The sequence below is a fragment of the Dipodomys spectabilis genome, unplaced genomic scaffold (genome assembly GCF_019054845.1).
Source record: "Dipodomys spectabilis isolate Male_0828 unplaced genomic scaffold, ASM1905484v1 ptg000171l, whole genome shotgun sequence".
NCBI classification, from domain to species: domain Eukaryota; kingdom Metazoa; phylum Chordata; class Mammalia; order Rodentia; family Heteromyidae; genus Dipodomys; species Dipodomys spectabilis.
In genome coordinates this window covers 556,451-572,637 of record NW_024870848.1, presented here as the reverse complement: position 1 = coordinate 572,637, position 16,187 = coordinate 556,451, and positions in this window count along the sequence as shown.

Sequence of the window (16,187 nt, the reverse complement as noted above, 5' to 3'; positions counted from 1 at the left end):
ATTAAAAAAAAAAAGAGGGAGAAGGGAAAGAAAGAGTTGCTCCAGGAGGTGATATAACGAGTGCCAAAATTCCACAGGAGTTCTAAGATGTGGAACAGGACAGAGAGCCTCAGGCAGAAGGTACAGCATTGGCAAAGGTCCTGAGGTATGGTGTAGAGTTGGTGGTGTGGGTGAAATGAAGGTTCTGTGGCTTCAGACAAGTCTGGCAGTACATTCAAGGCTGGGTAAAGGTTTGTACTTGAGAAACAGGCAGGGCAGAGGGTGGCGACCTAGAATGGGGCCCAGGGGGAAGATTAGCTTGGCTTTTCACCACGGACACCAGCCATTTCCAGTAGCTGGAAGCCTATTTTTCACAGCTCTTGACCCTCAGAGGCCTCCTTTTCTTGGATGAGTCAGGGCAAATGCAGGCAAGAACTCTTTCTTAAGAAAAGTTTCTAGGCACCAGTGGCTCAGCCCCTGTAAATCCTAGCTATTCAGGAGACTGAGATCAGATATCGTGGTTCAAATCCAGCTCAGGGGAAGAAAGTTAGTGAGACTCTTTTCTTGCCAATGACCTAACAAAAGACAGAAATGGAAATATGGCTCAAGTGGTAAAGTGCCAGCCTTGAGAAAAATTTAAGAGACTAAGGCTCAAACTCTGAGTTTAAGCCCCAGTACTGGCACAGAAAAAAAAATAAAGAAAAGCTTTAAGAAGCTCCTAGCCCACTGTGGTGAAAGGCCAGATCAGCTAAGTGCATGTGGCTCATGCATGTCTTCCTTGATCCTCAGGAAGCTGAGGTCAGAGGATCGTGGTTCAAAGCCAGCCCTGGCAAGAAAGTCCAGGAGACTCTGATCTCCAAGGAACCACCAGAAAACTGGAAGAGGCGGTGTGGCTCACGTGGTAAGCTGAAGAGCTGAGCTACAGTGCCCAGGCCCAGAGTTTGAGCCCCTTGACCAACACCTGCTTGGAGCTCACTCTGTGGCTCTAGGCAGAGTACTTTCCAATGGGCCCCTGAGGGTCAGGTCTCCCAATGTCTAGGTGTCTTCAGAGCAGTCTCTTTGGCGGCCTTTGTGTATGCAACCGGCCACAGTATCAGAGAAGGGTCCTGCCTTGGGGCATGGAGGTCATCAGCCGGGTCATCAGAATGGCATCAGTCATGGGTGCAGTGCGCATCTAAGCAGTAAACCAATGTCTCATACCACGGTTCTGGGTTAGGAGGGCCAGGAGCTGCAAGATGGCACAGCAGGTAATGCTCACTTATGTGGGTATCATAAGTTTGAGACTCTGTCACGCACACCTTGGACATGTGTTGAGTTGGGCTCATGAAAGACTTGTAGGCTCAGGAATCCAAAGCTGGCTGGCTGATGCTTGTAGTAGTCGCTATCCCAGGAGTCCCAGGGCTGGGAGCACTACTTTCCTCTCCACTGCTTGGGGACAGATGAAGGTCTGCACTCTTGGACTGACTACAAAGGAGCATCCATTGTGTCCTTCCCTTGGTCCTGTGGCCCTGTGCCTGGATGGAGGGGCAGCTTCCATTGAACTTACTGCCATGGCCCAGACCCACTCAGCCCAAGAAGGACTTAGGGAGAAACCACTTGATCAACTTTGAGAATTTACTATGACTATGCCTCAGGACTGCCCCCAGTTCTAGCTCAGCTCATCATTAACACCTTCCTCTGTGTGTGTGTGTGTGTGTGTGTGTGTGTGTGTGTGTGTGTGTCTGTGTGTGTGTGTGTCAGTGTGTCTGTGTGTATGTGTGTTTGAGCATGTGCGTGTGTGTACGCACACCCATGCATCTTGGTGCTAAGGCTTGAACTCAGGGCCTGGGCTCTGTCCCTCAGGTTTTTCATTCAAGGTTACCACTCTACCACTTGAGCCACAGCATTTCTTCCAGCTTTTGGGTGGTTATTTGCAGAAGAGAGTCTCACACACTTTTGTAGCTGGACTGGCTCTGAATGGTAATCCTAACATATGAGCCTCCTGAGAACCTAGAAATAAGACAGCATCAGCTATTAGCATCTGGCCTCACTTTCCTTCTTGGCTAAAACAGAGTACCTCTCTCCCAGCCGAGTACCCATCTGCAGGCTTCAAAGGAAACATTCCCTCCCCTGACGACAAAGAAATAGGATCAAGTTTGAGCTTTATGTTCTCCACACAGTCAGGGGCTGCTGGGAGCTGATGTGCAGGTCAGAGGATCTAGGCCAGGGCAAGTAGTCAATGTGTTAGAACAGAAGAGAGTATGAGACGACATCCTTGTAGCTGGGTGCCAGTGGCTCATGTCTATAATCCTAGCTACTCAAGAGTGACACCTGAGGATCAATCAAGGTTCAAAACTAGCCTGGGCAAACTCTTCTCTCCAATGAATCACCAAAAAGCTGGGAAGCAGAGCTACCCTAGTTCAAGTGGTACAGCACTAACCTTGTGGAAACAAACTAAAGGATACAACCTAGGCTCTGAGTTCAACCCCTGGTAAACACACATACACACACACACACACACACACACACATACACACACACACACTTACATTTGCACGTACACACACATACACATGTAACATCCTTATCAGTTGACAATGGCTCATACCAGCAACCCCAGCTACTCAGAGGCTGAGCTCTTAAGATGGCAGCTTGAAGCCAGCCCAGGCAGGAAAGTCCACCAGACTCTTCTCTCCACTAAACTACTAAAAAAGATGAAAGGTGAGCTGTGGCTCAAGTGGTAGAGTGTTAGCTCAGGGACAGTGGCCAGGCCCTGAGTTCTAGCTCTGAGATGTTTTTTCTTAATAGACACCCTTTGCCATCCTCATCCCCACGGGCCATACATCCAGATTTTCGTTATCGTAGATCTCACTTCTGCTCCTGCCACTTCCATAGCACTGCCACAAGAAGCTGGTGTGTGCCAGCACTGGATTAAGAAGTGAACATACACAAGGGGGGCATAGCCAGGTCAAGGCTAATGCCCCAGAACATTGAAGTATTGGCCATACCAGTTTTTCATCCCCCAGTTCCCTGGCCCTAGAATCTAAAGTCTGTGCCTCTGTATTCTGGGCATCTGGAATTGTCTAGAAGGACCTAGAGAGGCCTAGCTGGGGCCGCGAGATAGACTTTCCTGTGGTAAGGTACATTGACATTTCCTAGACACCTACAGATACTTCCAAGCCACCTTGGCCTCACCTCCCATGTAGCCCCGGAAGATCCTTGGCCAGAGCCACTGGCAACCACCCTTCCCCCACTCCACTACCAGCATCCAGGAAGGGACATGCAGCCAGAGGCCCAGCTGAGGAAAAGTACAGGACATCACATGACTGAGCCCCCGCCCCCCTCACCCTGTGTCAGGGGAGAACCTATGCCAGCCTGCCCTGCTAACCCAGAATCCCCTGGAGGTGGCCAAAGACATGGACAACCAGACTTGGTCCCCCCAAAAAAGCTGGAATATGCAGGTCTCTGGCAATTTAAGACTCATTGTAGACCCTGATAGGGGGCTAAAGGCAAGGTTGCAATGCAGGAGGGACACCATCTGAGGTCAGAAAGAGGCAAACAGCCACCAAAGAAGGGGACAGAGAAAGATGAGGGAAAAATACACACACACACACACACACACACACACACACCACACAGGTAGCCCAAGGCCTCAGCAGTCCCTGAGCACCTGAACATCCCAACCCTTGAGAAGATGGCACTACCATCCTCAGACCAACTGTAGACAAAACTCAGAGCATCTCACATGTCTGGAATGGCTCATGACACAGCATACCATTTCCTACTGCATACATCGCTATGTAGAAAACTCAGCTACCTTACTTTTGGTTGTTGGTCATGAGGTTTGAACTTTGGGCTTATGTGCAGTCCCTCAGCTCTTCAGTTGAAGATGCACGCTCTACCACTGGAGCCACAGCGCCACTTCCGGTTTTCTGGTGGTTCACTGGAGATAAAGTCTCATAGATTTTCCTGCCCAAGCTGGCTTTGAAACTCGATCCTCAGATCTCAGCCTCCTGAGTAACTATGATGACTGTTGTGAGCCACTGGCAACGCCTGGCTTCAGCGACCTTCTCAAACCCAGGGTAAACCCACTTTATCAGGCCACAAACCACATGCAGCCCTTCCCTTCAGACTTTGACACCAGTATACAAAAACATTCTTCCATGGATGGGGAGAATATAATTGACACTAGCCTCCCACCCCTATTTCCATTCACCCACTCCCTGCTTAAGAAAGGCCACGACCTCTGGAGTTCTTGGTAAGGCAAAGCCCAGCATGCTGTAACTTCACCCTTGGGGAAAACTGGGGAGTTCCTAGAAATGTCTGTACCCTGAGGCCAGCACCTGGTCTCCCAACCACAGCAACCCCGCTCCTTCACCATCTCTTGCAGGCAAGGGTGTCTTTCTTGTTTTTTTTTTTGTTTTTGTTTTTTTTTTTTTTGGTTAAGGGGCTTAAACTCAGGGCTTGGGTACTGTCCCTGATGATTTTTGCTCAAGACCAGTGCTCTACCATTTGAGCCATGGTGCCACTTCTGGTTGGAGATTAGAGATGAGACTCTCCAGGGACTTTCCTGTCTGTGCTGGGGAAACAAGGTACTCTCCTGCATGTGTGGGGAAACAAGATACTCCCGAGTAGCCAGGATGACAGGCATGAGCCATCTGTGCATGGTTTATGGTGTCTCAGTCTTTAGAATTTCCAACTAGTCGTCCTCTAGACACTCCCACCTATACCTTAGGGACAGCAAAGGTATGTTCGGAATCTGGGTAGGGCCATAAGCATTAAAGTGCCCTTTCCACATCACTGCCCCTCTCTAACCTCTCATCTGTCTCCTCTGGAAGGCCTAGTCATCTGGGTCAGATCAGACTCACTAGGACTTCTGTGGCCTGCCCTGTATCCCCATGCTCCACCCAACCGGTATCTTAGGATTTCTGGGGCCAGCTGCTCCATGTCCTGGTGGAATGAAGATGTTGGGAGAGTTGCTGATAACTGGGTCCAGGGGATGCCAGGGCAGAAGAAGTGTCCAGCTCCCATCTGTCAAAGAAGGAGACACATAAAAATGGATGGGTCTATTAAGAGCTACCGGGCATAGCCATCCACCTGTCACCAAGGACCCTTGGAGTGCTGTTTTATGTTGACAGTCCTGGGGCTTGACCTTGGGGTTCAGGTGTTGTACCCAAGCTTCTTTTGACCGAGGCCAGTATTCTTCCACCTGAGCCAAGGTGCCACTTCCAGCTTTTTCTGTGTATGTGAGACCTAGTAATTGAACACAGGGTTTCCTGTGTGCTAGGTGAGCCCACTACTGCTAAGACATAATCCCAACCCTGGATAGCTGTTCTTCTGTAACCCCTCGGGCATGTCTCAGGACAGTCTTGCACATCTGTACCAAGTTTCTCAGCAGCAACTCTGGCTGGAAGTGAACATGCTCCTCTATGTTGTCCTTTATATACAGCATCTTTGCTCTGCGTGCTTCCTGTCAGAAACTCCTTGTTAAGCAAGACCCGTTTTCAAGTTCTGCTTCTAAGAAGCCTGCTCCAATCACCCTGGCAGAGTGGGGTCTTCTCTGCTCTGCAGGCTGTTGGCCTTGTCACACTCTCCCTTGCTGCTGGTTTGGGTTGAAAACACATGAAGGGGAAGGCCTGGATTCCAACACCCAATTTCTGAAGGTTCTGATACACTACCCAGGGATCGGTACTGTATCACACTCCGTGAGAGGGCACTCGAGGCCCAGGCAGTCTGGGAGCAACGAGATGGGTCCATTCTTTGTGTGGGCTTGAACTGAGGATCTGGGAGCTGCAACTGAGTTTTTGTGCTCAAGGCTGGTGCTTACCACTTTAGCCACAGCTCCACTTCTGACTTTTTGGTGGTTCCATGGAGAGAAGAGTCTCCCCAGACTTCCAGATTATGGCTGGATTCAATCTTTGATCCTCAGATGTCTGCCTCCCAGTAGCCAGGATGTCAGGTGAGAGCCTGAGCCAGAGGTGATGGGCACCTGAGCCTTTCTTTTGAGCTTCTGTTTATCTCATGTCAAGTAACACACCCTAGTTAAAATACTCAGTTACAGGGGATCAAGTTCCTCTCCTAGGTCAGTTAATCCAAGGAGAAGAAATGTCTTTGGAAAAGGCTAGTCTGAGTTGGCCTGGGTGAGTATGTGTGTGTGTTTGTGTGTGTGTGTCTGTGTGTGTGTAAGTTTCAGGAATATCTACCCTATCTCTCCGGTGCCTCATCCTCCCAGTGGTGAGTACATCCAGGATCCCCACCCCAAAGAAGGCGGGTAGGGGAGCGTACCTAAGGTCACATTGAGGGGAATGATCTGAATTCTATCCTGAAACTGAAGCCTGGAAAGATAATGGAGAGAAGGAGAAGTTTAGAGGAACATCAAGAGAAGCTCATTACCATTGGATACAAGTACCAGAGAGAAGACTGAATCCATCCTTTTTGGTAGTAAGGTAACAGATGCCCATTATTCATTTATTTCATTATTTTTTGAGTTCTAGGGCTCGGATTCAGGGCCTGAGTGTCATCCCTGAGCTTCTTTTACTCAAAACTGAGGCTCTACCACTTAAGCCACAGCACCACATCTGGCTTTTTTTGTGTGTGTGTTGGGGGGTGGTTGTTGGTTTATGGGAGATAAGAATCTCACAGACTCTTGCCTGAGCTGGCTTTGAGTCACGTCCATCAGACCTCAGACTCCCGAATAGCCAGGATGATGTGCGGGAACCACGGGAACCTGACCACCACCATCCATTTATAATCTCCTAGGGCCAGTGCTGGACCACCTCCACTGCACCCCCTTGTTGTGAGTGGGAAGCAGACATGGGTGGGTTTGATAATTCACCAGCCTACATACCTTTGAGCATTGTTCCAGGTCAGTCTGATGGCAGCTTCCTCGTCATACACAGCAATGACTTGGCTCTGTCACAAGAACAAATGTCCCCCAGGAGGTGTCAGTTCTGAGATCTTTCCTTTTCACACCACCCCCACTCCTTGAAATGACACCCCAGCAAAGCAATATAGACATAGAGTGAATTCATTTTCTTATAACCAGGTTCTGGCCAGAAAGGTAGCAGTGGGGAATCCTGATCCAGACCAACCTGAACATATATTTGAAAGACCCCAGACTCACTGGGACACTTTCTTCAACGGGAGGGCACCCCAGGAACCAAGACTCCAAACCAGCAGATGCAATAAGCAAGAGGAGTTTATTTGACGTTTGCGCAAACGGACTCTCTGTCCCAAGCAGACAGGGAGCCCCGAGCAGAGGTTACAGACATTTTTAAAGGCAAAAATCATAGAATCAGCATAAAATACTCTTTGTGATATAATTGGCTTATGGTTGGTCTATAATTGGCTGACATTTGACCCGGTTTATGGTCTGGCCAGGTGGTCATTGTCAAGGTTTGTCCCAGGGATGGCTTAATTAATTTGGAACTGAAGAACATGCACTTATCTATAACCGCTATTCTTGTTCTGGGTGGGCTGATATCTGGACATCTGGGCCGGCCAATACTTGAGTTATTGCCAATTATCTCCCAGGCTAAAGGGGGTCTAAATGCAAGCATATTTACAGAGGCAAAGCCAACAGTTAGCAAGTTAATAATGGTGAAGTGAGGTTCCTAATTTTTAACTCTTCAATATTGAGACTCTATCTCAGAAATGCCCAAGACAGAAAGTTTTGGCTCACATGTTAGAAGACCTGACTGGCAAGTCTAAAGCCTTAAATTCAAACCCTAATATACCAAAAAGAATCAGAGGCCCCGGTGCCAGAGGCTCATGCCAGTAATCCTAGCTACTCAGGAGGCTGAGATCTGAAGATCACAGGTCAACATTTAATATGGGGTTGGCCTCGCCCATCAGACATCATGATAAGACCCAAAGTCTGAACTATGAGAGTTCACTCCATATTAACAGGGTTCTCATCCTTACTAAGTGCTGGCCATGCTCTTTGTCCCCCTGGGGAGCCACCCACTGTGGGCCCCACCCCAAGGTCCTCCCAAGCTCCTTCTGCCACCTACCAGACCCAAGGAAGTAGACAGCTCCAGGACACACAGATTCCTTGGTCTTATAATTTAACAGTGCTGAGTCCCCATCAAGCATCTCACCCTTCCAGGTCCCAAGACCTCAGCCACAAAGCCCATGTACCCCCCAAAGAAAGCATGCAGAAGTTACCAAAGGATCCATTGCTCCTTGTTACAGCCCACTTCTACACTCACTCACTCACTCACACACACACACACACACACACACACACACACACACACACACACACACAACCTGCAGGGGAGGTTCATGTTTGTCTTCCTTGCTACTCAGGAGGCTGAGGTTTGAAGATCACGGTTCAAAGCCAGCCCATTCCGAAAGACTGTGAGGCTCTTATCTACAGTGAGCCACCCAAAAGCCAGAGGTGGAGCTGTCGCTCAAGTGAAGTGTCAGAGCAGTAGCTTTGAGCACAGAAGCTCAGGAACAGCACCTAGACCCTGAGTTCAAGGCCCAGGTCTTCTAACTCCAAACACACACAGACACAGACACAGACACACAGACACACAGAGACACACACACGCACACAGACACAGACACAGACACACATACACACACACACACACACACACACACACACACACACACACAGCCCAAGGCTTCAGCAGTCCCTGAGAACAGAACCATGAACTGTATCCATAAGGATCACATCCTACCCTCAAGAAGGTGGCACTACCGACATCAGACCCACTATAGAAAAACCAGTAAGCCTCTCACATATCTGGAATGTCTCATAGTCCAACATGGCAGTTCCTACTGTACACACTGCTATGCGGAAAACTTAGCCCCCTCTTTTTTTTAGTTGGTCGTGGAGTTTGAACTCTGGGCCAGGGTGCTGTCCCTCAGCTCTTCAGCTGAAGGTGAGCACTATCCCACTTGGGCCACAGCATGAAATCCTGTTCTGTGGTGGTCCATTGGATATCAAGTCTCACAGACTTTTTTTCCCAAGCTGGCTTGGAACCATGGTCTTCACATCTCGGCCTTCTGAGTAGCTAGGATGACAGTTGTGAGCCACCAGCGGCTTCTGGCTTCAGCCACCTTCACATACCCAGAGGAAACCCATTCTCATCAGGCCACAAACTTCTTGCAACCCACTTCAGACTTTGTCATCCAGCATCCAAATCCATCCTTCAATGGAGAGAATACAGGCAAAATAATCCCACCCCTGCACCCATTTGCCCACTCCCTGCCTGCCACAGGCCAAGTCCTCTTGAAGCTCTGGCTTCAAACTGGGGCAAACTTGGGGAGTTCTTAAAAATGTCTGTACAGTGAAGCCAGCACCTGGTCTCCCAACCACAGCACCCCCCCCCTCCACACACACACCTCCACCATGCTTTGCAGGCAAAGATGTTTTGCTTTCTTGCTTTTTTTCAGTTGTGGGGTTTGAATTCTGGGCCTAGGTGCCTTCCCTGAGCTCTTCAGCTCAAGGCAAGCACTCTAATACTTGAGCCACAGCACCACTTCCAGTTTTCTGGTGGTCCGTTGGAGATGAGTCTCAGGGTCTTTCTTGCCCATGATAGCTTTGAATCGTGATCCTCAGATCTCAGCTGCTGAGTACCTAGGATGACAGCCATGAGTTTCTGGCACCCGGCCAAAGATAATTTTCCAACCTTTTCATCCTATCCTCTCAGGAGACTGAGATCTGAGGACTACAGTTGGATTCTACCCTTGGCAGCAAAGTCTTTAGAACTCTTTTTCTACAATTAAACGCCCACAAAAGTTGGAAGTGAAGCTTTGGCTCAAATGGTAGAGTGCTAGTTTTGAACATCAAAGACAAGGAATAAGACCCAGTCCCTAGTTTCAAGATTTTTCTAGCAAAGACCCACCCAAGAAAAGGAAGCAGGTTGGCACACGGGAGCTCAAAGTTCAAACATAATACTCAAGACTCCCAGAACATACCCCATCTGGCTCTGATTCTCTAGATTCTATGTCCTACATCATGGCAGTCTTAGATGGGACTGACCATGTACCAAGTTAGGACTTTCAAGTATAATCTCATACTGAGGATCACCTGAACTTATCAAAGACTCAGGATCTCTCACTGTCCTGTCTTGACACTTGGCAGCAAGGTGAGTTCTACTGATCCAACCACAGGATGTGAATATGTAAGGATTTCTCAGCCAAGGCACTCCAACTGGAAGGGCTCTAGGTCCCTTTCTCTCTGGAAGGAGAAAAGTGCTGGTGCATCCCAGGAATGTTCCTAGGCTGAGTATCCTCAAAGAAACAACCCTGTTCAGAGCCCAGTGCCTCTTGTTTTCCCACCAGCCTCTACCCAACCTGCCCCACCTTTAGTCAACCCTCTCTGAATCCCAGATCTGCCATGCATACTAAAGATTGAGCCAGCAAAGAGACCCACCTCTGCCTCTGAGAATGGCAGTCACGTGGTCTTAGCGCCCCCTAGAGGAAGTCTCGAAGGAACTCGGTTCCCGACTCCCATCTTCATTCCCAGGCTGTCCTGTGCCAGTGGCCCACTTACCTCTGTCTCTGGTGGAGGAATGAATACCGGTAGTGTCATCTTCTGATTGAGCCATCGGAAGTCCCAGTCCCCAAGGATGTACTGCACAGGCATCCTGCAGTGGAAAACAGCCAGGCAGTTAATGGTGAACCCAAGATTCCAGGACTCTTAATAGAAATGTGGCTGGGTCAAAGACTTTATAACTAGTGGTCTATGTTGTCAGGAGAGGTCATGGCTCCAATGTCCTGACACACCTGACCTGGGATCTTCCTACCTCTTCATCTTCCTGCTTATGCCTTGCCCTGCCCTTGACACTCCCTCACCCCAACACCTCCCTAGCCCTTAGACAATTTCTTATTATCTGACCAGGAAATAAACGTGCTGGGGCCAGGATAATTGAAACCTGGTGACCCACCCTGAGCCCTAGGTCATTCCTGAGGTTGCTTCCCCCTGAAGTTGGTGACCACACAGCTCCTGGATGTCATGAAGTTGTGGAAGGGTCAGTGGTTTAGGCCTACATGCTGGCTTTAGGCTCTGAAATGTTACCCACAGAGATTGTGAGTGGTTGGCTCCCTTGATCCAGGGACTCCAAACCAAGGCACACATGCTCCCTTCTTCCTTCCTTTCCTCTTTTTCTCCCTTCATCCTTCCTTCCCCTCTCTCTGTTTCCTTTCTTTGTCTCACTCCTGGCCTTGAATTCGGAGCCTGACTGCTGTCTCTGAAACTAGTCTATGGCTTGAGGTACACATCCATTTCTGGCATTTTCTTTTTGGTTGTTAGTTGGATATAAGTGTCTTACAAGCTTTCCTGCCTGGGACTTAAGCCTTGATCCTCCCATCTCAGCCTCCTAAGTAGCTAGGATGACAGGCATAAAGCACCAGCATCCAGTTCAAACCAAGGTTTCTTCATGTGCTGTGGAACCAGCACTGGAACATTTCATCATCTATGACCCCCTCCACCTCCTCAAGAATGGCGCACACTGTAACTATTTGTTGGATAACTAAATGAGCATCTGTCTATGACAATACTACAGAAAAGTCCCATTTGATTCATGTAAGCATCCTGGGGTGGGGGGGGGGGGAGAGCGGGCGAGGCAAAGCTTGATGTAGCTCTCCCACAGTTCTCCCTCGTCCCTCTTCCCACACTCCTGGCAGTTAACTGTTTTGGCTCCCAGGATGTGAGCCACGATGTGCTTGCTGGATTCTGGGGACAGTGGGATGCCTATCTTCTCAAAGATCTCTGTCCAGTGGCTGATCAACTCTGTGGCACTCAATTCCCCCTTAGGTGTGAACGAGGTTGCCATGAGCTGAACCCCTGGCTCAAGTGGCCTCCTTTCCTCTCCGTGGGGCCAGACAGGATGGTCCACTATATCTGGCCCCCAAGTTTCATGTTACAGAGAAAGGATTCTCGAGGCATCCTGGGTCTCTCAATCTCCCAGTGTCCACTGCAGGTGCTGAAAATCATCTCTGCTCACAGCTGGCAGGCTGGGGATGGCGAGTTCACTCTCTGCTCCCCATGACATCCTCGACTGTGGTGGTCACCCTAGAGAGAGCTGTAGAAGAATCAGCAGCTGCCAGAGAAAGGCAGTCAAGGCACGGCATTCATAGCAGGAGACCATCTGACTTGGGAACTCTGCCTGTGCCACTTTGAATGTCACTGTTTGACCGCTGGCATTAGTGGAAATTGCCAGCTTCAAGAACAAAACCTGGAAAACGGTGGCATTTCACTTGTCCCAATCAAACTTAAAGGGTTCCAAAGTCAGTGTCCCCTTTTCCTTCCAGGCAGCAGGTTACAGAAACTGGCATTTAGAGAGCCTTAGCCCTAGCTAACTGCCACGGTCTGATACTGAGCAGGCTCCAGGAGGGGAAACTTGCCTACCACTTTCCAGCTGGAAACAGCCCAGGTGGGACACAGATTGGAGACTGCAGGACTCCAGAGAGGACTACACACGTATGCACTGCCCTAGGAGGGAATCCATGCCACCAGTGGGGGCCCAGAGCCCCCTACCCAGATGCCCACAGACACCTTACCCTGGGTAAGGTTCTCCTCTCATCCTCGGTTGTGGTGAACCATCTGCCATGTTACACCATTTGCCACTCCCCAGACACCACTAGCCTCACACCCCTGCCCTACTCCCACCCATCTTGTTCCTTAATTATGTTTGGCAGACACATTCCCAATCCTTGAATTAACTCCAACTATACACATGAGAGCAGAGTGTCTGGCTGGAAGAGTGCGGCTGTGTTCACTATCCTCACGAGCCTTCTGTCTGAAGACAGAAGGACAGGTGTCCACTCTGTTCTGAGGTTCACACAGGCCTCCTAGGGAGTCCCATGCAGGTCCAGCAGCTACTGTGGGCTGCAAGAAATGGGAAGAGGGAGGTGGAAAGAGGTGGAAAGGAACATATTATGAAACCTTCCCCAAAGGAGCAATGAAATGGTGAAGGAGAAAACAAAAATTGTGGCTGGGCTCATACTGGGTATTATCAAAAAAGAACAACAAATTCACACATACACACAAATAAACTGCTTTTGCTCTTTTTAGACATGGTGACTTAAATATATTTTCATTTTTCTCATCTCCTAATCTCCCAACACAGACACACACAGACACACAGACACACACAAACACACACACACACACACACACACACACACATCCAAACTGGTCACACAAGACTCATCATGCAGCACGTGCAATTTGCCAACTGATCACTGACCTGAGCACAGTCAGGCTGTATGACTAGCAGTGCCTCTCCTGAGTTTGTTGGTTCCTCATCTGGGCAACGTACAAGCTCGAGCATGTCAGTTCCCTTGTCAGAACCAGGGGCTCCCACCCAATGGGAACACCGCTCTAATAATGCAGAACCACCCTGCCTCTCCCTTTACCCAGGGCCAGACCCTTCCATTGGAAACAACCATTCACCAAAACCCTAGGTCCGGACACTGGGTGAAGGAATCCAGAGAGAGGTGACTCCTTAGAGCCCGGACAGAAAACAAAGCAGGCGGTCCTGGTGACTCTCGAGAGGTTTCTGACTTGGGGTGGGAGCATTGTTGTGGAATTTGATGGGGTCCTAAAGGCTACATACATGGATGGACTCCCTACTTCCAGCCTAGATACTTCTGGGCTAATTGAACTCTTGGGGAGAACTAGGAGACCAGAAGGACCAGGAGCACCAGCAGAAGCTGGAAGAGCTGGGAAATGTGATCACCCTGTGAGTACTGTTGACAGCTGGGGTGGGGTGGGGGACAGGGCAGGTGTATGTGTGTCAGAAGGGGTGTGTTCCTCCCAAATAGTCACCTTCTGACCCCCAGTGCCCTCACCTCCCTAGTGGGTTCTTTTGGGATCCTCCTCAGGTGAAAGGGTGACTGAGCACAGAAGACAAGGGCTTACACAGCTAGGGAGCCTATCTCCTGCATCCAACAGCCCCCACCCCCAGCAAAAACAAAAAGACCGAGAAGGCAGGTGTGGAGGTGCTCCTCCCCACATCTGACTAAAGCCACTAGGTTCCCACCAGGGAGAGGAAGAGTGCAGATGTGGCTTCCATCGCTCTAGGCCAGGGGTTCTGTGGTACCCCCTTCTCACCAATCCCTGCATTTGCCCTTTTCCTGGGACACTGGCCGCTAGGAATGGGGGTGGGATCCCTGGGTCGACACCCACCCACCTCTCCTGGAGTGCATTTGTGGCAGAGCCAGGGTGGACTGTGGGGTGCAGGGGAGGTGCAGGCAGGACAGGAGAGAGGAGGTGGGAGGCGAGGGTCCGGGTCTGCGGGGGAGTGGGGATAAAGAGGTGAGGGATTCGCCTGGTGCTGGAGTCGCCAGGTGTGGTCCCATGGGGTGACCTGGGAGAAGCTGTAGGTGATGGCTCTGGGTGCACCCAGGCCTGGAGTGCAAGGAGCAGGGGCAGGGACCGGGTCAGGGCCTCATGCCAGGCAGGGACCCACCATCTCTGCTGGGCAACTGCGAAAGTGGCCGCGGATCAGAGCAGGCAGAGCCATATTTGAAACGCTTTGCTGGGAGGGGGCGGGGCCATCTGCAGGGGACTGTGCTTGCTGCCACTCCTGCCTCAGCTGCCATCACCACCACCACCTCTTCCTCAGCTGCCTGCTTCGGCTCCTCCACCACCTGAGCCACAGATGCGCTTCCCGTGCCAGGGCCTCAGATTCAAGGCAGCAATGGCTGCCATGTCCCCGTGGGGTTGCCCGCAGTGATGTGCCTGCCTCGCTGGCTCCAGGTGCTCTGTGCTCCTGTCCAGGACTGAGCTTTGATTGCAGCAGCTGCCAGCCGCTGGAATGGCTTCTCCTCGTGCTTGTGCTTGCTCTTCTCTCTGCTCTCGATCTCTCTGCCCCCACTCCACTCCTGGGCCACCGCAAGGCATGCCTGCTCCCCCCCATCACTGCCACCACAGTGCACCTCAGGGCCCCGCCCCCTCCTCCACTTAGGCATGCCCACTCCTCCCCTAGGCCATGCCCCCTACCCCTAGCTGCAATCACATCCCTGACAGGTCTCTAAGGCTTCCAGGCCATAGCAATTGCAGCATCACCTCAGCTCAGCACTCTCCCCCAACCCCAGTACTTGCCCCAGGGATCGAATCTCCCCTCAGCTCCACCCCTGGGGGAGACTGTCCTCCATCCCCCTTCATTCCACACACTAAGGAGGTGCATGGTGACCCTTGTGTGTGTGTGTATGTGTGTGTGTGAGTGTGTGTATGTGTGTGTGTGTGATTGTTGAGAATAACTACCTCTCAAGGACTCAGAACATAGCACTCTTTGGGATGACACACAGCACACTTCCAAAAACAGCACAAAGCACCCTGTGTAAAAGACTCAGCACACAGCTCCCTTTGAAGGACGCAGCGTATAGTACCCTGTGTAGAGTACTCAGCACACAGCACCCTTTGAAGGAGGGAGTCCATAGCTTGCAGTGTAAAGGACTCAGCACATTACATGCTTTGAAAAATTCAGCACATAGCACACTTTCGCAGGGGCTCATTACATAGCACCCTCTGTGTTAAGACTCCACACACAGCCCTTTGAAACGCTGAGTACAAAGCACCCTTTGTAAATCACTCATTGCATAGCACCCTTCGAAAAACTCAGCATATAGAAGAATTTTGAAGGTTTCAGTACATACCACACTATGGCAGGACTCAGCACATACCAGACTGTGGAAGCACTCAGCACACAGCACCATTTGAAGGACAATACAGAGCACCCTGTGTAAAGGACTCAGAACACAGCACTCAAAAACTCACCTCATCCCTCTCAAGGGCTCAGCACATAGCAGGACCCTTTCAGATGAATTAACACACCACACCTTTTGAAGGACTCAGCATACAGTACGTTGTGTAATGGACTCAACACACAGCACCCTTTGAAAAACCTAGCACGGCTCACTCTTCTCAGGGACTCAGCACATAGCACCCTATGGGATGACTCAGCAAAAAGCACCTTTTTGAGGACTCAGCACAAAACCCCCATGTGGGAAGGACCCAGCAAATAGCATCCTTTGAAGGACTCAGCACATAGCTGTATGTCACAGGTTCAGCTTTCATTAGAATTAGGGTGCTTTCTTCAGTATCCCCATTCTTCAGAAACACATTCACAACTCCTACTAGTTCACATTTAGCCAACCTGTGTTTTATGGGGGAGGGTCACCTGGGGGTCTTGAACTCAAAGTTTGGGGGCCCTGTCCCTGAGCTCTTTGGTTCAATGCTAGAGCTCTACCACTTGGAGGCACAG